The sequence below is a fragment of the Rattus norvegicus genome, chromosome 9 (genome assembly GCF_021556685.1).
Source record: "Rattus norvegicus strain SHRSP/BbbUtx chromosome 9, alternate assembly SHRSP_T2T, whole genome shotgun sequence".
NCBI classification, from domain to species: Eukaryota; Metazoa; Chordata; class Mammalia; order Rodentia; family Muridae; genus Rattus; species Rattus norvegicus.
In genome coordinates, this window is record NC_141542.1 from 84,480,064 (window position 1) to 84,502,467 (window position 22,404).

The window sequence follows — 22,404 nt, forward strand, 5'->3', positions numbered from 1 at the left end:
CTTCGGTAAACATGAGGCTGCCCGAGTCACAAACAAGAACATGGGACATCGGACATCGGGACACATTGGACTGAGCGTAGCTGGAAGCCTGCTCCTGTACAGCTGGTTGCTTTTCTTTTCCAGGTGAAATATTCTGATCCAGAAACTTCTGAGAATACCTTCTAGGCTCCAAAATTATAACCACGTTGCTTCAATGCCATGTTTTGAGGCTGGCATACAATAATTATACGACTCTAATATTAGACTCAATAATGAAGTAGGTAAAATGGAAAAATGAGTGTTTGAATTCTGATCTTCAAAAGTCTAGGAAAGAATAAGTCCTTCTTCAGAAACCATGAAGGAAAACAGTGGCTGTTGTTGGATGTCTCCTTTTATCAAGTACATTTTATAAAGCATCCTGAGAAAGTGAGTTCTAGAAAAAGCTACAAAATGAGCTCATTCTGGAAGTGTGTATCTGCAAATAGGAAAGGATATTTATGCGAATCAAATTGCTTTTCATTTTGAGGCTAAAGTATGAAGCTCATTTTTCCTTATTAGCTGCAAGATAACAGAAGCAAATGTATCAAATCAACTTCATGAAACTCAATAAAACTGCAGTTTACGTTTTATGCAGGACTTTTTATAAAATAAGTTACTCCAGTTAGGAAGAAGAGTTTGTTAAACAAATAAAAATAAAGATTGTAAAAAAAATAAAATAAAAGACTGTGTTGTAGAGACATATGGGTTAGTGTTGACATTAGCCGGTTTGTAAAACTAAAATAATATTTAAGAAAATATATGCTACCACCATAAGGAAGAAATGGGATTTAAGGAAATTAAGGAGCTCTAAAGAAATACTACAGATGTCATAGTGTACACTCTACTAATAATCAACTAATTTACAAATTTGCAACTTTATGGAGAATACTTAGATTAGGATGATGTAAATTAACAGATAATCCCTTACTCAGTATTTTGGGCTACAAATTTAGATTAAGATGGGCTGTTTAAACATTTATTTAGGGTTTAAAATATTTTTATGGATATTTACGTATCAATTTACATGTGGGTTTTACATATGAGTGAGATGCCCAAGGAGGCCAACAAGGGGGTCTCCAATCTGCTGAAGCCACACTTGGAGGTGTTTGTGAGCCACAGGACATGGATACTGAGAACCAGCCTTGGGTCCCTGCAGGAACGGTGCAGGACTGCTAACCACTGAGCTAACCTTCCAGACCCCATTAAACAAGCAAAATTACTCCCCAAAAATAAAAACAACAAAACTGATTTTAGCAACTTTCATGAGTTCAAATTTTTATATATTACAAGAATACTAATCTTTAAACATATATTATTCCATCATATAGATTTCTAAAATTTTAACTCCAGACTAAGCTTTTTGTAGTCATGGACATATTTGCAAACATTCCTCTAGACATGCAGAGATATGCGGTGGGAGACATGTTACTGAGGACTCTCGAACCCGTAACCTTAGAATTGCTTATGACCTAGTTTAACCTGGAATGTTAACCAACTAGGAAATAGTGTTAATTTTTTTCATGGTTGCCATCTCATAAGGCATGTTAATAACAGGAAAGACAACAATACCTTTGTTTTATTGTATGGAAGAAGAAACAATGAGCTGACACCAACCTGCAAAAAAGCCACCGTCTTCCCTGCTCTTCAGAAAGGGAACTCTATGAAGTATGGCCTGACAACTAGGCTGCCAAACTTGACTATTTCTGTGCAACAGTATGTATACACACAAACCTCCATTCAATATATTTTTGAAAAAAACATACTAAATATTAAAAGCATAGTATTAAAGAATGTATTTTCATTCATTTCTTTTAATATTATTTTCATAGCTAAGGGTTTTTTTCTCATATTTGCTATCATATGTGATGGAAGATGTTTGCTAAAGAAAGTGTTCTGTCTTTACTGTGGACATAGTCTAGAGTGATCTGACAGTTTTGGTTAGCATGAAAGTTATTTCACCTTGGTTCAGTTCTAGGAACAACCAGAAAAGAGACTTGAGACCCACCTAGAAGTGAAGACGGGGTTCATTGTACTGCTTTTCAGTATAGATGGCAGCCGGCCTTCCTCTGTGCCTGGCAAGTCTGGATTCTCGGTGTGGCTTTTCCTCTTCAGCTTGGTTAGCAATCCTGAATCAGTGCTTGTGGAAATAATGGCCTACATCACAGCATCCGGGCCTTGTCCATCCCATAGGTGCGTCTGTTTATTCAGTTCCATGTCTGCACAAGCAACCATTACCAGACTCAACTGTAGGCTCCTGTGTGGCTCATGCCTGTGACCTCAGAACTAAGGAGACGGATCCGAACCTCAAAGCTAGTCCACAGGTACTGTGAGGACAGCTTGGATTACGTGAGATTCAGTCTTCAACATAAACAAAGAGTGGTAACAACAAAAACTCTTCAGGAGGCCAAACAGCCACTATGAGCAGCAGCGGCACAGTGTTGCTTGATGCATACAGACCACAAAATCCTCACAGAAAAAAGAAATTCTTTTGAGCCATCGATAAGTTTTTCTCTGACCACCGAGGACCCTCGATGCAGACCTTATTCAAGGGTATTAATTGAATAAGCATAAACTTAATATTTTTTAAGAGGAATAATTCTGTCATATGTGTTTAAGTGCATTACCTAAAACAGAAAACATTTTACGAATTTAGCTCAGACTCAGTTTTGTTACCATGGTCTCCCTAAATATGCAATAAATATTTATGGCAGATGACAAGATCAGGAATTAGAATTTGCTGGAGCTTTCTGTGACAGACAGCTGCGGAAGAATTGGATGGAGGCATTGTCTAGCACAAGCCCTCATATACTGCAAAAGCCTAGAGAGGCTATCAGATTGTCTGCTGTATGGCTCTCTGCCCTCCTTGCCAGGTGTCACGGGTTAAGCCGCCCTTGTTTTGGTCCAGCCCAGACTGCATGAAACAGAGTTAAAGTTGTTGCAGATGCTCTTGATTCAAATGCATGCTGAGCTCTCCCTGATCGGCTTGTTCCTTTGGGCAATATCACAATTTCATCTTGTTCAAGCTGTCTGCATTCCTGTTTACTCAGGTTTGCAAATAGAACTTTAACACTCAAATTAGTCCTGACAGAACAACCTGCAAGGGTTCTAAATCCTCATTTTGCCTTCATTCCAAAGGACAGTGCTCTATTTTCAGAGCAATATTGTCTTATATCAAAGTTGCTCTCGTGACATGAAAAGCAAAATGTCATAAGACTGCATAGCACAAAGACCCTGCTTTCCCAACTTTTAGATGTGGCAATCTGGGTGTGAAAGTCAACCCCCAAGGGCATCTAACTCCTTGGCCAACCTTGCCTTACTTTTGTACTGCCTGTATTTATGGGGCACTGAGGCATATCCAAATGAGAGAAAAATACTTTTAGGACTGTAACTCAAGAGCACGTAGAAGTTATCCTTGTTATGATCCTTAATATCTGAACCACCATACCTATAAAATCCCCTTCTGCTAGGGTTCTGACTAATCTGTCTGATACTCTGCCATAATTAGCTGAGAATAAGTTACACTGCCTGTAACAGACTGGATTATATGCAGGAATGACAGAAATTGACAGGGTCAACTGCTTCCCATGGGTCTATTCTATTAGATTGAAAGTTTTGGGCAAGCCCATATTGCTTTCTGAAAAGTAGTCAACATGTTTAACAGTTGTCTTTACCTCTGACGGCGCAATAGAATCTTCCCAGGGTCTTTCACAAGAATCGTGTGCTTGGATGCTATCCAAGCTAATTTAAATGAGCATTTCTAGGCCCAGGGCCTAGATGCTAGCATGATTTTTATGTGTCCTAGGTTTCTACAGCAGAGTCAATTAAGAGAGTGAACAGCTTCTCTGTTAGACATAAAGGCATCCTTCCATTTTTAATACCATATGTCACGTGAGATTTTTGGTGTTCAATGCTATGAATAACTTTGCTTCTCACTGGACCTCTCCTTATGATCCTTTGCCTTCCTGTTTTTTCTCTCTGTAAATCACTATTCCCTATCCGGCTTTCATAGTAAGGTTACATCTTTTACTTAGCCTCATCTCCTCATTCTGATGGATCGACAGCCTTTCTCCTTTCCTAGCTTCTTGATGAAGTCTTGCAAACAAAAACATACCTACGTAATCCATAGCATTCTCCCACACACTTCCTGCTTGAACTTCTCATTATTTCTGCAGCGGTTTGGAAAAGTGTTTCACTTTCCCTGATAGCAAGTGGACTTCAAATCCATTGCCTCCTGTCTCCAGGAAGTTTCCTCAGTCAGCCCCCATTTCCCTAGGCTTGCTCATCTGTTACACATTCACAGTTTCTTCTGCAGTTGTGAAGAAGAGGAAGATTCACCATCATTCCAGACACGTTGTCTCGCATGTTCCTCTGTCCTACTTCCCTAAACCTGTCATTGCCCTTCACAGGCCATACCCTTCTTCAATTGCCTGTGCATAACCTGAAATATATCCCATTTAAGGAAAAAATAATTTGAAAATATTTAGGAGAATGATTGAATGTTTTAGAGGGAAAGCAACAGCTGAAAATAAATCTTTGAAAGATAAAAATCGAGGATGAGTCAAAACATTCAAAGTATAGAGTATACATAAGTTTGAAATTTTTCTATTTCCTTTCAAAAACTCCCACCCTAGAATTAACATCTTTTCACCAAATGTAGTATTTTGTTGCTCAATAGATTTGGGTATAGAGAAATATTCTGTTCTGTATGCATATGCTACTAACACTTGAATTTTGCTACTTATAAGGGATTGTGTTACTCCGCTCCTTTTCATTTAATATGGAATTTTGGAATACTTCAAGCCTTTGTGTTCAACAGGACAACTTTGCAGATGTCTATCGAGGTAGTCTTTAGGATGAAATGCACAACACACAGTCAAGTGTGTTTCATCTCTGAAAATCTGGGAACTCTTTAAAAGAAAAATTTTGAATAAAATTATAACCTTTCTCTGTCTCATGTTACTTCTTGGTGATAGTGTAATTATAATTTTAATTATCCTTTTCTTAGTTTTTCTTCAGTTAGCAGTAATGGAAAATTCAGATGGATTACTGACGCCACCCCTGGAGAGGTTCCTGAATTCTGCCCAACACCAAATCACCGTGATTGGTAAACACTTTAATAAGCTCACTGAAGCTTAATGACTTCAACTGTTCCTATCATTGCATATGTCCCTCAAAGCACTCTAATTTCATAACTTTTACAATTGGAACAAAAGTAATTATTGTCAGTTTTAAGACTGTGATGCTCTGCTGAGAGCAAAAACTATGAGCAGACTAAACACAATCTACCTGCCTACCAAGATTTTGAAAGAGTTAAAATTCATCTCTATAATGAGAAATATATTATTAGTGTGATTTGTGTGTGCATGTGTGTGTTTGTGTGTAATTGTGTGTGTGTGATTGTGTGTGTGTGTGTTTGTGTGTGTGTGTGTGTGTGTGTGTATTCTTCAGTAAAACAGAGACAACAAAATTTGTGTCATATGAATGATGGTGACTTAAACCAAGAATTTCCATAACCTGCACAGGGCAAACAAGAAACCCAAGAGAGTTGATGATATATGACCATCTTGATATCAAGGCCCATGAATGAGAATTTGTGCCAGTGAGAGTATATGTTCATGGTACAGTTCAGCAACAGGAAAAACTTATGACTCAGCTCATAAACATTCAGGACCAGAATAGAAGGTTCTCTGTTTTTGATATGTTTGGGGGGAATGAGATAAGGCCCATCCATAATGGGGAGAGCAACCTACTTCATTAAGTTATGGATTCAAATTTTAGACTCACCAATAATACATCCAAAATATACTCGGAATAATACCCCACAAGATAGCCAAACATCCCATGGACACATAAAATCATTTCTCGCCTTATTTATGTATTGTTCATGCTTAGTTGCATAAGGTATGTATACATAGAGACCTATAATACAACTCCATTCTGGATACACACACACTTTCACACACATATTTTCTTAGGGAAAGAAAAGTGTCATTCACTGAGAGTATTCCAGATATAATCTTAGAGTTTTTTCCATCATAAACAGTGGACATGTTCTTTAGGTGCTTTAAATTAAATTATGGTTCCATAAAGACAGTGAAATAGAGAACTCTCCTTAATACCTAGCAGAACGGATGCCTTCCAGACTTCTTCTCATGTTGGATGTGAGGTTCTACTTTTATGCTCTCAAACACATCTCATAAGTGACTATCTCATGTGTAAAAATATACTAGGCCTGGTTGGCTGCTATGTCTAGTCCAGTACATCATAAATCAGTTTTAATTATGAGTCTAGGTAAGCCTTTTCCACTGATACCTTGATGTAAATTGTAAAACTGTTAGGCACTATGACATGGAGAGGGACTTTGTCCTACAAATCAAAACCGGGTTATAATAACTCAGAAACAAAAAGGGGATATTAGTAGCTACAGGATACCGATGTATCTGTGAAGCTAATTAACTTGAAAACAGCAAGACAATTTGGTTGACCAGTCTGCTCTTGAACACTGACACTGTCTGTGCAACATCTGAAAGACATGCTTTCCTATAATTTGCAATATGACCTGGCTTTAGAAATTAAGTAGAAAACATGGCTCAATTTGCAAAGTAAAAAGCATTTGACTTTGAACAGTAGAATTGCAAGACACTGATTTATATTGACAAAACTGACAATAAAAATCAACACAGACATGGCTCCTTCTCTTGTGCAACTCATAATCTTATCCCCCTCTACCTGGTCCAGAATGGAGCTATTTGTTTGCTTCTTGGACCCTTTCCAACTGCCTACAGCTTAGTCCACTTTCATGCAGACCTATCCATTAAAGTCACAGAGGAGACCATCATCAATGTCATCACACAGATTTATACATACAGAAGTGGCCTAATATAAAGGAAATTTGTAAGGCACATTTTTCTTTGTCTATCCTAAATTCTATTTCTATGCTATGTGTGCCTGTGTAGAAACACTCTGTGCTCCTCTGAAAACAGATCTGCATTTCCAGATCATTTATTGCAAGTCATATGCACCTAGATACAGATTTTTAAAAGCAAGGCTGTATTTTTTAAGCTTCTCTGAGTCCAAAAGAATAATAAAAATATATGACAACTTCAAAATTGTTAAGTAAATTAATATGAAAATTGATAAACCTATACAAATGAGTTTCTAACTGTATTGCAAAGCATCATATTCACAGAGTAAGGATGGAAAGGTGGGGGAAAGCCTCTGCTTCATCAGTAAATATGTAGGAGTGATGCGCCTTGATTTCCATTTATGCTGTGGCTGCGTTGTTTCTGCTTGGTGCTGTGCTTGCACTGAAATCAGTTGTGATTAATTAACTCCATTAGGAAACTCAAGTATGAAATATTTCAAATCAACTCAAAGTGCATATTTGAAAATTATAAATGGTTCTAAACTTTAAAGCCAATCCATCATTTTCTTCTACAACCCTGTTTTCCCCAGTATTAATGCTGCCACCAATTATGCACATTTTTGCACATGACTATTAACTACAGATTTTACAGGGTAAGGATGCAGGCTCAAGTTTGCAATTTTAAGATGAGTTATCCATCATTTTTACTCAGGAGTATTAGTATATATAGCTTCCTCTCTACGGTTTTTGTGCCAGCATTCCTTCTGGGAATTTTCCTGTAAGATGTGTCTTTGAAAAGGTAGTTTCACCAAGAATCAACTAATAGTTTGAGTTGCTGCGCCCTTGCACTGATCATCTCCTGTATATCAAGTCTGCACTCTCCAGTTAGTAAGAGGGGGTATCTTTTGCTCAGTGCCTCCTCTGGGCATTTATGAGAGGCACACTGCAGTTTAAGTATATGCCAACGCACCCAGACCTTCCTCCTTTTTCCTTTCATGATTTTCGGACTCGCATTTTGTACATCTCTTCCCTAAAATTTCTTCTGACTCTGGCTTCTATCTCTACAAATGTCTGCCTTTCTGCACATGCCAATAATATGCTCACATACAACCTATTTTTCCATAGTGGACCTAACATTGCTTTCTTGAGGAAAAGTTCTGAATTATCCTTAAAATATTCATGTTCTCATGGTTCCAACTTCTCCCTGTTTTACTTTATCCTATCATTTATTTAAATCACTCATAGTACAGCATCCATTTTCATGCATCTATCTTAGTTACTTTTCTGCTGTCATGACAAAATACCATGACTAAGGCAGTTTATAAAAGAAAGCTTTTAATTGGGGCTCACTGTTCTAGGGGGTAGTAGTGTCTGCCACCATCATGGCTGTGAGCATGGTGCAGGCAGGCAGCCATAGTCCTGGAATAAGAGCTGGGAGCTTACATGCTGGAACAGTAACAATGTGGCAGAGAGAGAGAGAGGAATGGCATGATCTTTTGGAACCACACTTAGTGACCAACCTCCTTAAACAAGACCATACCTCATAATCCTTACTAACTGAACACCAGGCATCCAAATATATGAGCTTTTTCATGCCATTCTCATTCAAACCACCATAGCAACAGCCATCTCTACAAAAATCACTTTGAACAACCAGAGTCTGACTCACTATTAGATATCATTACTTACAAAACCTACGGGCACCAGAAAAGCAAGAAGGTTGACACTGTGCACACCATTACTTTGAACCCGCAAACTCACTGCTTATTTTTTGTAGTCAGAACAGTAAATTCCAACACCAGACCCTGATTGAAACTCATTTACCCAGGTGAGAAGGCTGGTATTCATCACTGAGCCCATTACCCAGTCATCAAAGTCTATCTCTTTGCCCTTCTTTACATCTTGTGCATTTATTATTCTCATGCCATGACTCAGCCAGCTATGGACATTGTGAAGCCTTCAAGGAAAAGAAAGATGACTGTTAAGTAGCTGCAAAGAGGACTCTAGTCAGGTAGGAGGCCTCTCAGAACTCAGCATCTCCTACAATCTCAAAACCACAATACTATTTGCCTCTGATATGCGTAAAACTCTGAGGCCGCAAGCAGAAGGACTGTTTCAATGTACTTTTAAGGAACTTTAGACTCTGCATATCTAGACAATTCCTAAAGCCTAGAATTTTCTTTTGTGGATAAAAGTGAAGCAGTTGTTTACAGATATTAGTAAATATGACTGGATGGTTTGTTAAATTTACCATGTCCATTCTCAGTATGTCTCTAGTAAGATGCAAGAATTAATGTTTTGAGCCTTTCAGTAGAGGATACTGCTGGTTTGACTTGAAAAATCATATCCTGGAGAATATATCACTTACTTTGTGATGGACTGGTTCTTTCCTTATAGCTGACTTACTTGCAATAGCTCTTTCATAAAGACACCGGGGATGCATCTTTGGTAAAAGTAAAGGAGGTCCAACTTTCCCTCTTCCCCTCTCCCACCAAAGTAAAGTAGTCATTTACTCCCTCCTTCCTTTCCTATCTCTCCAAAGGACCTCTTGCCTAAAGAAGAGTCTCAGGTAATCTACATTGTAAGAATTAATGTTTAGTTTACTATAGAAGGAGCCAGCAGATGCTTTAAACTGCAAGTTGTTTGATACATGAAATGGGAGAAACTAATTTGGGCTCCAGGATAATAGACCATTAGAAGACCTGTGTAAGAATATCCTTCAATCTACTGATGTTTTCTTAAAGAGTGACAAATGAGTATATGAGGAAATCCTATTTTCCTGAGCCACCCAACAGATGCCAAGAATAAACAACGAAGAATTCTGAGCTGTAAAATAAGCTTTTTCCCACTTGAATAGAAGAGTTGTAACTATTACCTAGGGGTAGGAAGTCAAAGCCAAGTAGAGACAAATAACAAAGGCTCTTTGTTAATTCATCTGTAATTGATCCCTAAACCCAGAGGAACAATCTTAGACCACTCAGCCAGATGCAAATAGAATTAGCTTATATTAATCTCTGTTCTCCAAAGGGGGAAAATATCATTCTTGAGTATCCCAATTTTTAAAAAAAAGTCATTGAAAAATAAATTTAGGTAATCCTATCAACACACAGTAATTCCTCTTTATAATGCTTCATCCTAAGTCATGCACATCTCAGCAATCCTATTCAAAGTTTCAATTTGCTGCTTCCAGCTCTATGAATACAAAATGGAACAAAACCTTTGAGGAACTGGGCGGGGAGGGGGCTGGGGGAGTGATTCTTCCCGTCTAGGCCTTCACATTTTTCTAGTTTTATCTGCTTCTACAAAGCACTTTCCCATCTGTTATACCGATCATTTCAGTTTTACAGCTGAAAAGAAATGCCTAGTTTGGGTTTCTTGAGGGATTCCGTGACTTACTGTATTTCCTAGAGTAGCTCACATTCACCGAAGGGTAAGTCTCTAGCCCCTCTTCCCATCTAATTGCTGAAGCACTGGCATTAAGGCTAATCTCCTTCACTACCCAGCTCTCCCCTAAGGCAACTTTACATGAGCAGAGAGATCAACAGGTCCAAATCTCCTCATTTGCAGTAGTGAAATAACTGGCAACCTTCTTCTCCCATGGCTGCACACTAGAGAAGAGGCTCGACGTGAATCTTTGTGGATGATAATTCAAAAGACTGTAGAAGCAAGTGAGTAGATGCTCTTGATTATGTCTCCCAGGAAGCAGCTTCTATTGCAGATCCACCTTTCGGAGGAGCTGCTCCTCTCAAAATAGAAGCATATCCCCTAGTGGGTAAGCTAGTGGGCAGCAGCAGAATGAACTACCCCACTTCTAATTTACATATGTATACAGTTCTTTTTAAACTTACATTCTCAAGAAGTTTATTCGTGATTATTTTATTTGCGGGCTACACTCTTTCTGCCTACCCCAATCCCTCCCACGTCCCTCCACTTCCTCTCAAATGCCTGACATATACACATATGTCATATATATATATATGTGTGTGTGTATATGTGTATGTGTGTATTTGTGTGTGTCTCCTCTCTCTCTCTCTCTCTCTCTCTCTCTCTCTCTCTCAGTGTGTGTGTGTGTGTGTGTGTGTGTGTGTGTGTGTGTGTTATTACTAAGTCAGTTTAGTGCTGCTTGTATGTACATGTATTTAGGGCTGATCCTTATGAATTAAATAACCTATCAGGATGCTCATACCTGAAGAAAAGTTCTTCCTTTCTCAAAAGCCATTGATTGTCCGTATCTACAGCTGCAGACTTGTTAAATTTTCTCCATCCACATTGGTGTGTTGGTCAGCGTTTTCTTTTTTTTTTCTTTTTTTTTTTTCTTTTTTTTTTTTTATTAACTTGAGTATTTCTTATATACATTTCGAGTGTTATTCCCTTTCCCGGTTTCCGGGCAAACATCCCGCTCCCCCCTCCCCTTCCTTATGGGTGTTCCCCTCCCAACCCTCCCCCCATTGCCGCCCTCCCCCCATAGACTAGTTCACTGTGGGTTCAGTCTTAGCAGGACCCAGGGCTTCCCCTTCCACTGGTGCTCTTACTAGGATATTCATTGCTACCTATGGGGTCAGAGTCCAGGGTCAGTCCATGTATAGTCTTTAGGTAGTGGCTTAGTCCCTGGAAGCTCTGGTTGCTTGGCAATGTTGTACTTTTGGGGTCTCGAGCCCCTTCAAGCTCTTCCAGTTCTTTCTCTGATTCCTTCAATAGGGGACCTATTCTCAGTTCAGTGGTTTGCTGCTGGCATTCGCCTCTATATTTGCTGTATTCTGGCTGTGTCTCTCAGGAGCGATCTACATCCGGCTCCTGTCGGTCTGCACTTCTTTGCTTCATCCATCTTGTCTAATTGGGTGGCTGTATATGTATGGGCCACATGTGGGGCAGGCTCTGAATGGGTGTTCCTTCAGTCTCTGTTTTAATCTTTGCCTCTCCCTTCCCTGCCAAGGGTATTCTTTTTCCTCATTTAAAGAAGGAGTGAAGCATTCACATTTTGATCATCCGTCTTGAGTTTCGTTTGTTCTAGGGATCTAGGGTAATTCAAGCATTTGGGCTAATAGCCACTTATCAATGAGTGCATACCATGTATGTCTTTCTGTGATTGGGTTAGCTCACTCAGGATGATATTTTCCAGTTCCAACCATTTGCCTACGAATTTCATAAACTCGTTGTTTTTGATAGCTGAGTAATATTCCATTGTGTAGATGTACCACATTTTCTGTATCCATTCCTCTGTTGAAGGGCATCTGGGTTCTTTCCATTTTCTGGCTATTATAAATAAGGCTGCGATGAACATAGTGGAGCACGTGTCTCTTTTATATGTTGAGGCATCTTTTGGGTATATGCCCAAGAGAGGTATAGCTGGATCCTCAGGCAGTTCAATGTCCAATTTTCTGAGGAACCTCCAGACTGATTTCCAGAATGGTTTTACCAGTCTGCAATCCCACCAACAATGGAGGAGTGTTCCTCTTTCTCCACATCCTCGCCAGCATCTGCTGTCACCTGAGTTTTTGATCTTAGCCAATCGCACTGGTGTGAGGTGAAATCTCAGGGTTGTTTTGATTTGCATTTCCCTTATGACTAAAGATGTTGAACATTTCTTTAGGTGTTTCTCAGCCATTCGGCATTCCTCAGCTGTGAATTCTTTGTTTAGCTCTGAACCCCATTTTTTAATAGGGTTATTTGTTTCCCTGCGGTCTAACTTCTTGAGTTCTTTGTATATTTTGGATATAAGGCCTCTATCTGTTGTAGGATTGGTAAAGATCTTTTCCCAATCTGTTGGTTGCCGTTTTGTCCTAACCACAGTGTCCTTTGCCTTACAGAAGCTTTGCAGTTTTATGAGATCCCATTTGTCGATTCTTGATCTTAGAGCATAAGCCATTGGTGTTTTGTTCAGGAAATTTTTTCCAGTGCCCATGTGTTCCAGATGCTTCCCTAGTTTTTCTTCTATTAGTTTGAGTGTGTCTGGTTTGATGTGGAGGTCCTTGATCCACTTGGACTTAAGCTTTGTACAGGGTGATAAGGATGGATCGATCTGCATTCTTCTACATGTTGCCCTCCAGTTGAACCAGCACCATTTGCTGAAAATGCTATCTTTTTTCCATTGGATGGTTTTGGCTCCTTTGTCAAAAATCAAGTGACCATAGGTGTGTGGGTTCATTTCTGGGTCTTCAATTCTATTCCATTGGTCTATCTGTCTGTCTCTGTACCAATACCATGCAGTTTTTATCACTATTGCTCTGTAATACTGCTTGAGTTCAGGGATAGTGATTCCCCCTGAAGTCCTTTTATTGTTGAGGATAGCTTTAGCTATCCTGGGTTTTTTGTTATTCCAGATGAATTTGCAAATTGTTCTGTCTAACTCTTTGAAGAATTGGATTGGTACTTTGATGGGGATTGCATTGAATCTGTAGATTGCTTTTGGTAAAATGGCCATTTTTACCATATTAATCCTGCCAATCCATGAGCATGGGAGATCTTTCCATCTTCTGAGGTCTTCTTCAATTTCTTTCCTCAGTGTCTTGAAGTTCTTATTGTACAGATCTTTTACTTGCTTGGTTAAAGTCACACCGAGGTACTTTATATTATTTGGGTCTATTATGAAGGGTGTCGTTTCCCTAATTTCTTTCTCGGCTTGTTTCTCTTTTGTATAGAGGAAGGCAACTGATTTATTTGAGTTAATTTTATACCCAGCCACTTTGCTGAAGTTGTTTATCAGCTTTAGTAGTTCTCTGGTGGAACTTTTGGGATCACTTAAATATACTATCATGTCATCTGCAAATAGTGATATTTTGACCTCTTCTTTTCCGATCTGTATCCCTTTGATCTCCTTTTGTTGTCTGATTGCTCTGGCTAGAACTTCAAGAACTATATTGAATAAGTAGGGAGAGAGTGGGCAGCCTTGTCTAGTCCCTGATTTTAGTGGGATTGCTTCAAGTTTCTCTCCATTTAGTTTAATGTTAGCAACTGGTTTGCTGTATATGGCTTTTACTATGTTTAGGTATGGGCCTTGAATTCCTATTCTTTCCAGGACTTTTATCATGAAGGGGTGTTGAATTTTGTCAAATGCTTTCTCAGCATCTAATGAAATGATCATGTGGTTCTGTTCTTTCAGTTTGTTTATATAATGGATCACGTTGATGGTTTTCCGTATATTAAACCATCCCTGCATGCCTGGGATGAAGCCTACTTGATCATGGTGGATGATTGTTTTGATGTGCTCTTGAATTCGGTTTGCCAGAATTTTATTGAGTATTTTTGCGTCGATATTCATAAGGGAAATTGGTCTGAAGTTCTCTTTCTTTGTTGTGTCTTTGTGTGGTTTAGGTATAAGAGTAATTGTGGCTTCATAGAAGGAATTCGGTAGGGCTCCATCTGTTTCAATTTTGTGGAATAGTTTGGATAATATTGGTATGAGGTCTTCTATGAAGGTTTGATAGAATTCTGCACTAAACCCGTCTGGACCTGGGCTCTTTTTGGTTGGGAGACCTTTAATGACTGCTTCTATTTCCTTAGGAGTTATGGGGTTGTTTAACTGGTTTATCTGTTCCTGATTTAACTTTGATACCTGGTATCTGTCTAGGAAATTGTCCATGTCCTGAAGATTTTCAAATTTTGTTGAATATAGGTTTTTATAGTAAGATCTGATGATTTTTTGAATTTCCTCCGAATCTGTAGTTATGTCTCCCTTTTCATTTCTGATTTTGTTAATTTGGACACACTCTCTGTGTCCTCTCGTTAGTCTGGCTAAGGGTTTATCTATCTTGTTGATTTTCTCAAAGAACCAACTTTTGGTTCTGTTGATTCTTTCTATGGTCCTTTTTGTTTCTACTTGGTTGATTTCAGCTCTGAGTTTGATTATTTCCTGCCTTCTACTCCTCCTGGGTGTATTTGCTTCTTTTTGTTCTAGAGCTTTTAGGTGTGCTGTCAAGCTGCTGACATATGCTCTTTCCTGTTTCTTTCTGCAGGCACTCAGCGCTATGAGTTTTCCTCTTAGCACAGCTTTCATTGTGTCCCATAAGTTCATAAGTAGGTCAGCGTTTTCTTATTCAGGTCTTGAGTAGGTGCCCATACTGTTGACATTTCATGGATGCAGCATCACTGCCACTAGAAGGCGCTATCTAGTAGCATATATCCTAGGTCTCTGGCCCTTGCACTCTTTCTGCCCTTCTTCCATTATGTTCCCTGGCTTTAGGTGTCGGGATTGTGTTATGTATCTGCCTCAGTTGGGGGTTGGATATTCCACAGTCGTGTAGTCTCTGCTTTTCACCAATTGTTAGTCTATATCTGTTGCCAACAGAAGTTTCTTTGATAAGGATTGAGACCTACTGTTTTGTGTGGATATACAGTAAGTATTTAGAATTTAGTTAGAAATCATAGTGATTTAGAAAATTGATAGCATTAGGTTTTGCTCTATCCTATAAGAATTCCCCAACCAGTTGTGTTGGGTAAGATTTACAGCACCAGACATGATTTCCCTCCTATTGATCAGGCCTTATGTCCAATTAAACAGTTGCTGGTTATGCTAAAAATAATGCCACTATTGCACAACTGGGGATATGTTGTAGGTCCAGTTATTATTGTGGTTTATAGCCTTTACAGCTCTGTGAGACTACTGATTACATGTATTTCTTGGAAGCTGGGGTAGCACCTTTAAGGACTATGAGAGCTAATCCTCAGGGAGAAGGCTCACAAGTCAATTTTCAGTTTTTCCAATTATAAATCCGAAACAATAATGTTTGTCTTAACTTTTCCACAAAATAATGAATCTAGAGGTGACCAGGTATTTTATCTTAAATGCAACAAGTGTAGGGGCATTGTACTTACATATTTCTCTGGGGAAAATACCTTTCTCTCATGACTACACTAGAATAGTCTTGGCAGCATATCATATCCAGGTGATCCCTAGTCCATTAACCAAGGAGAAGGCACGTGGGACAATAACAATTTCTTGAATTCTGAAAGTAGTTTCATAAGGGCTGCAAATGTGTGTGCTGGGTTCATTCGAAATAACAACAATGATCCAATTATAATTACCTCTGAATTCTTTCACTTAAAGGACTAAAGATAAGACCTGGCATTCAACTGATTAAAGTGAGATTTTTATTTTAATCTTGAATCATTTCATAGGTATAACATTGATCTACCATCCCCCTGATAGAATGTATACCATTATAGAAGCAGACACAGAATAATGTCTGCTTTTTTATATGTGGATGCCAGGACACCCTGTAAAACATCTAGAATTCAGCTGCTCCTCAGTATCCATTTGTAGCATAATTGGAAGAATAAGATGAAATGTCTGAGGCAGACAGGGACGAGATTTCATAGGACACTAGACCAGTAGTTCTCAATCTGTGAGGTCATGACCCCTTTGGGTGCCAAAGGATCTTTTCCTAGGGGTCACCTAAGACCCACCATAAATGCAGATATTTGCTTTCTAAGTCATAACAGTAACAGTATTACTCTTTTGAAGTACCTACAAAATTCATTTTATTCTTGAGGGGTCACCACAGGATGAGGAGCCATGTTAAAGAGTTGCATCACTAAGTAAGTCGAGAGCCACTGCTGTAGATTATGGTTAAAGATTTTATTGTCTCTAAACACCAGATTGTTTCAACCAGGGTTGTTGTGATTCTAGCTGAAAATTAAACTAAGTGTCTATTTCTCATGATTTTCATATCTCATATTTAACTTTTATGAAAGCCACAAAATAAAATTAACTAAACTAACATCAAAAATTAGATTATGAAGGTGATAGAGATGGAGCAAATAGCACAAAGCTAAAACTTTAAAGATGTTGCAGTAAATATTTAAAAAATGGTTAAACCTTTTATCCTGTGCTAGCATAGGCACCCACAGGGCACTGCTGGGTATCGTGCACTCTCTCTAGTACTAGCATCCATAGGGCCACATGGCACTGCAAGGTATCTTTATCTGAGCAGCTCCACGCTGTCCCCAAGTACTCTCAGACCCAGGAGGTCCACAAGCCATTCCAGTGTGGCACCTTGGTATGCTGGTTCCTAAAGTCAGTTCTGGCGTCTGTGCGGCCATATGGACCTCACCATAACTTGTCTCTGGTTAGTATATCTCCTGGCAGCTCTCTGCTAGCTACATACTCTCTGGTTCCAGCTACCTGGTAAAATCAAGCCTCAACAAACTGCAACCCAACAATCAGGTTTGTATGTTAAATTCTCAATCCACAATACATCCACACAATAAACTCACAACCAATTGATAAGGATATAAACCGCCCACATAGATAAGATAAATTTGCCTACAGAAATCCATCCCTTAAGAACTATACATCACTACCTTGGCAATTCAAAACCACCCTGGTCTGGGTCACCCTTCTTCATCTCCATCTTGATTCTCACCCCCCTCCTTCCCCTTCTCTCCTACCTTACAAAAGCTTTGTTCCCACCTTATTTTTTTACTGTCCAATCATGGCTTTGCCCTAACTTGACCCAGCCCTCACCTACATATAGACATCAACCTACATAAAGATAATACAAGTTTTATGTTTTTAATGTTATAAAAATGTTGTTAATAATAAGTCTTTATTAAATCGCAAGGGAAGATAGAATATCTAATTTCGCAAAATATCAATCCCATATAGTTTGTTACCAACACTTTCTGAATTAATCTGATCTTACAATCTCCCTTCCTGATTAAAAAGCTGTCATTTCCCGAAGTGAAGTGACTTAACACATTTTCCATGTCCAATTTCTATGGAGAATTAAAATTACAGTGTCTCGACACCCGCGGATCCCGGCCCGCAGCAGCTCTCTGCTCCCAGACACCTTGGGAGAGAGACCCGACCGCCTGGTCAAGTGGGCACTCCTGAGGCTGCAGAGCGGAAGAGACCACCAACACTGCCCACCCCTGCCCACATCCCTGGCCCAAGAGGAAACTGTATAAGGCCTCTGGGTTCCCATAGGGGAGGGCCCAGGAGCGGCAGGACCCCTGCCTGAGACACCGCCGGAACCTGAAGGAAACAGACCGGATAAACAGTTCTCTGCACCCAAATCCCGTGGGAGGGAGAGCTAAACCTTCAGAGAGGCAGACATGCCTGGGAAACCAGAAGAGACTGCTCTCTGTGCACACATCTCGGACACCAGAGGAAAACACCAAAGACCATCTGGAACCCTGGTGCACTGAAGCTCCCGGAAGGGGCGGCACAGGTCTTCCTGGTTGCTGCCGCTGCAGAGAGCCCCTGGGCAGCACCCCACGAGCGAACCTGAGCCTCGGGACCACAGGTAAGACCGACTTGTCTGTTGCAAGAAGGCTGCCTGGTGAAATCGGGACACACAGAGGAAGAACTCCTCTGGGACCAGGCATGTCCTGTGTTTACCGGAAGTCCCACACCCACGGATCCCGGCCCGCAGCAGCTCTCTGCTCCCAGACACCATGGGAAAGAGACCTCTCCACCTGGTCAGGTGGGCACTCCTGAGGCTGAATAAGCTCCCAGAAGGGGCGGCACAGGTCTTCCTGGTTGCTGCCGCCTCAAAGAGCCCGTGGGCAGCACCCCGCGAGCGAACTAGAGCCTCGGGACCACAGGTAAGACCAACTTTTCTGCTGCAAGAAAGCTGCCTGGTGAACTCAAGACACAGGCCCACAGGAACAGCTGAAGACCTGTAGATAGGAAAAACTACACGCCCGAAAGCAGAACACCCTGTCCCCATAACTGACTGAAAGAGAGGAAAACAGGTCTACAGCACTCCTGACACACAGGCTTATAGGACAGTCTAGCCACTGTCAGAAATAGCAGAACAAAGTAACACTAGAGATAATCTGATGGCTAGAGGCAAGCGCAGGAACACAAGCAACAGAAACCAAGACTACATGGCATCATCGGAGCCCAATTCTCCCACCAAAACAAACATGGAATATCCAAACACACCAGAAAAGCAAGATCCAGTTTCAAAATCATATTTGATCATGATGCTGGAGGACTTCAAGAAAGATGTGAAGAACTCCCTTAGGGAAACACAGGAAAACATTAATAAACAAGTAGAAGCCTACAGAGAGGAATCGCAAAAATCCCTGAAAGAATCACAAAAATCCCTGAAAGAATTCCAGGAAAACACAATCAAACAGTTGAAGGAATTAAAAATGGAAATAGAAGCAATCAAGAAAGAACACATGGAAACAACCCTGGATATAGAAAACCAAAAGAAGAGACAAGGAGCTGTAGATACAAGCTTCACCAACAGAATACAAGAGATGGAAGAGAGAATCTCAGGAGCAGAAGATTCCATAGAAATCATTGACTCAACTGTCAAAGATAATGTAAAGCAGAAAAAGCTACTGGTCCAAAACATACAGGAAATCCAGGACTCAATGAGAAGATCAAACCTAAGGATAATAGGTATAGAAGAGAGTGAAGACTCCCAGCTCAAAAGACCAGTAAATATCTTCAACAAAATCATAGAAGAAAACTTACCTAACCTAAAAAAAGAGATACCCATAGACATACAAGAAGCCTACAGAACTCCAAATAGATTGGACCAGAGAAGAAACACCTCCCGTCACATAATTGTCAAAACACCAAACGCACAAAATAAAGAAAGAATATTAAAAGCAGTAAGGGAAAAAGGTCAAGTAAGATATAAAGGCAGACCTATCAGAATCACACCAGACTTCTCGCCAGAAACTATGAAGGCCAGAAGATCCTGGACTGATGTCATACAGACCCTAAGAGAACACAAATGCCAGCCCAGGTTACTGTATCCAGCAAAACTCTCAATTAACATAGATGGAGAAACCAAGATATTCCATGACAAAACCAAATTTACACAATATCTTTCTACAAATCCAGCACTACAAAGGATAATAAATGGTAAAGCCCAACATAAGGAGGCAAGCTTTACCCTAGAAGAAGCAAGAAACTAATCATCTTGGCAACAAAACAAAGAGAGTGAAAGCACACAAACATAACCTCACATCCAAGTAGGAATATAACGGGAAGCAATAATCACTATTCCTTAATATCTCTCAACATCAATGGCCTCAACTCCCCAATAAAAAGACATAGATTAACAAACTGGATACGCAACGAGGACCCTGCATTTTGCTGCCTACAGGAAACACACCTCAGAGACAAAGACAGACACCACCTCAGAGTGAAAGGCTGGAAAACAACTTTCCAAGCAAATGGTCGGAAGAAGCAAGCTGGAGTAGCCATACTAATATGAAATAAAAGCAATTTTCAACTAAAATTCATCAAAAAAGATAAGGAAGGACACTTCATATTCATCAAAGGAAAAATCCACCAAGATGAACTCTCAATCCTAAATATCTATGCCCCAAATACAAGGGCACCTACATACGTAAAAGAAACCTTACTGACACGTTCGCTATCTTATTCCTTTCTGCTCTTTGACGCTGGCGAGGAAGCATCGCTGAACGCTCTCATCATCCTACCGTCATGTCTAAGTCAGAGTCCCCCAAGGAACCGGAACAGCTGCGGAAGCTCTTCATTGGAGGGCTGAGCTTCGAAACAACCGACGAGAGTCTGAAGAGCCATTTTGAGCAATGGGGAACACTCACCGACTGTGTGGTAATGAGAGATCCAAACACCAAAAGATCCAGAGGCTTTGGGCTTTGTCACATATGCCACTGTGGAGGAAGTGGATGCTGCCATGAATGCAAGACCACACAAGGTGGATGGAAGAGTTGTGGAACCTAAGAGAGCTGTGTCAAGAGAAGATTCTCAGAGACCAGGTGCCCACTTAACTGTGAAGAAGATCTTTGTTGGCGGTATTAAAGAAGACACTGAAGAACATCACCTACGAGATTATTTTGAGCAGTATGGGAAAATTGAAGTGATTGAAATTATGACTGACAGAGGCAGTGGAAAAAAGAGGGGATTTGCGTTTGTCACCTTTGATGACCATGACTCTGTGGATAAGATTGTTATTCAGAAATACCATACTGTGAATGGCCACAACTGTGAAGTAAGAAAGGCTCTGTCGAAACAAGAGATGGCTAGTGCTTCATCCAGCCAGAGAGGTCGAAGTGGTTCCGGAAACTTTGGTGGTGGTCGTGGAGGTGGTTTCGGTGGCAATGACAATTTTGGTCGAGGAGGGAACTTCAGTGGTCGTGGTGGCTTTGGTGGCAGCCGTGGTGGTGGTGGATATGGTGGCAGTGGGGATGGCTATAATGGATTTGGCAATGATGGTGGTTATGGAGGAGGCGGCCCTGGTTACTCTGGAGGAAGCAGAGGCTATGGAAGTGGTGGACAGGGTTATGGAAACCAGGGCAGTGGCTATGGCGGGAGTGGCAGCTATGACAGCTATAACAACGGAGGAGGCGGAGGCGGCTTTGGCGGTGGTAGTGGAAGCAATTTTGGAGGTGGTGGAAGCTACAATGATTTTGGCAATTACAACAACCAGTCATCAAATTTTGGACCGATGAAAGGAGGAAACTTTGGAGGCAGGAGCTCTGGCCCTTATGGTGGTGGAGGCCAGTACTTTGCTAAACCACGAAACCAAGGTGGCTATGGAGGTTCCAGCAGCAGCAGTAGCTATGGCAGTGGCAGGAGGTTCTAATTACAGCCAGGAAACAAAGCTTAGCAGGAAAGGAGAGCCAGAGAAGTGACAGGGAAGCTACAGGTTACAACAGATTTGTGAACTCAGCCAAGCACAGTGGTGGCAGGGCCTAGCTGCTACAAAGAAGACATGTTTTAGACAATACTCATGTGTGTGGGCAAAAACTCCAGGACTGTATCTGTGACTAATTGTATAACAGGTTATTTTAGTTTCTGTTCTGTGGAAAGTGTAAAGCATTCCAACGAAGGGTTTTACTGTAGACCTTTTTCACCCATGCTGTTGATTGCTAAATGTAAAAGTCTGATCATGACGCTGAATAAATGTGTCTTTTTTTTTTTTAACAAAAAAAAAAAAAAAGAAACCTTACTGAAGCTCAAAACACACATTGCACCTCACACAATAATAGTGGGAGATTTCAACACCCCACTCTCATCAATGGACAGATCATGGAAACAGAAATAAAACAGTGATGTCGACAGACTAAGAGAAGTCATGAGCCAAATGGACTTAACGGATATTTATAGAACATTCTATCCTAAAGCAAAAGGATATACCTTCTTCTCAGCTCCGCATGGTACTTTCTCCAAAATTGACCATATAATTGTTCAAAAAATGGGCCTCAACAGGTACAGAAAGATAGAAATAAACCCATGCGTGCTATCGGACCACCACAGCCTAAAACTGGCCTTCAATAACAATAAGGGAAGAATGCCCACATTGTGGAAATTGAACAAATCTCTACTCAATGATAACCTGGTCAAGGAAGAAATAAAGAAAGAAATTAAAAAATTTTTAGAATTTAATGAAAATGAAGGTACAACATACCCAAACTTATGGGACACAATGAAAGCTGTGCTAAGAGGAAAACTCATAGCGATGAGTGCCTGCAGAAAGAAACAGGAAAGAGCATATGTCAGCAGCTTGACAGCACACCTAAAAGCTCTAGAACAAAAAGAAGCAAATACACCCAGGAGGAGTAGAAGG

The 22,404-nt window shown here is 40.3% G+C and overlaps 1 pseudogene; it reads left to right on the forward strand.

Annotated features, from left to right (window-relative positions):
- Positions 1 to 20,237: 20,237 nt before the first annotated feature.
- Positions 20,238 to 21,781, forward strand: LOC148003769 (heterogeneous nuclear ribonucleoprotein A1 pseudogene; annotated as a pseudogene).
- Positions 21,782 to 22,404: the final 623 nt, after the last annotated feature.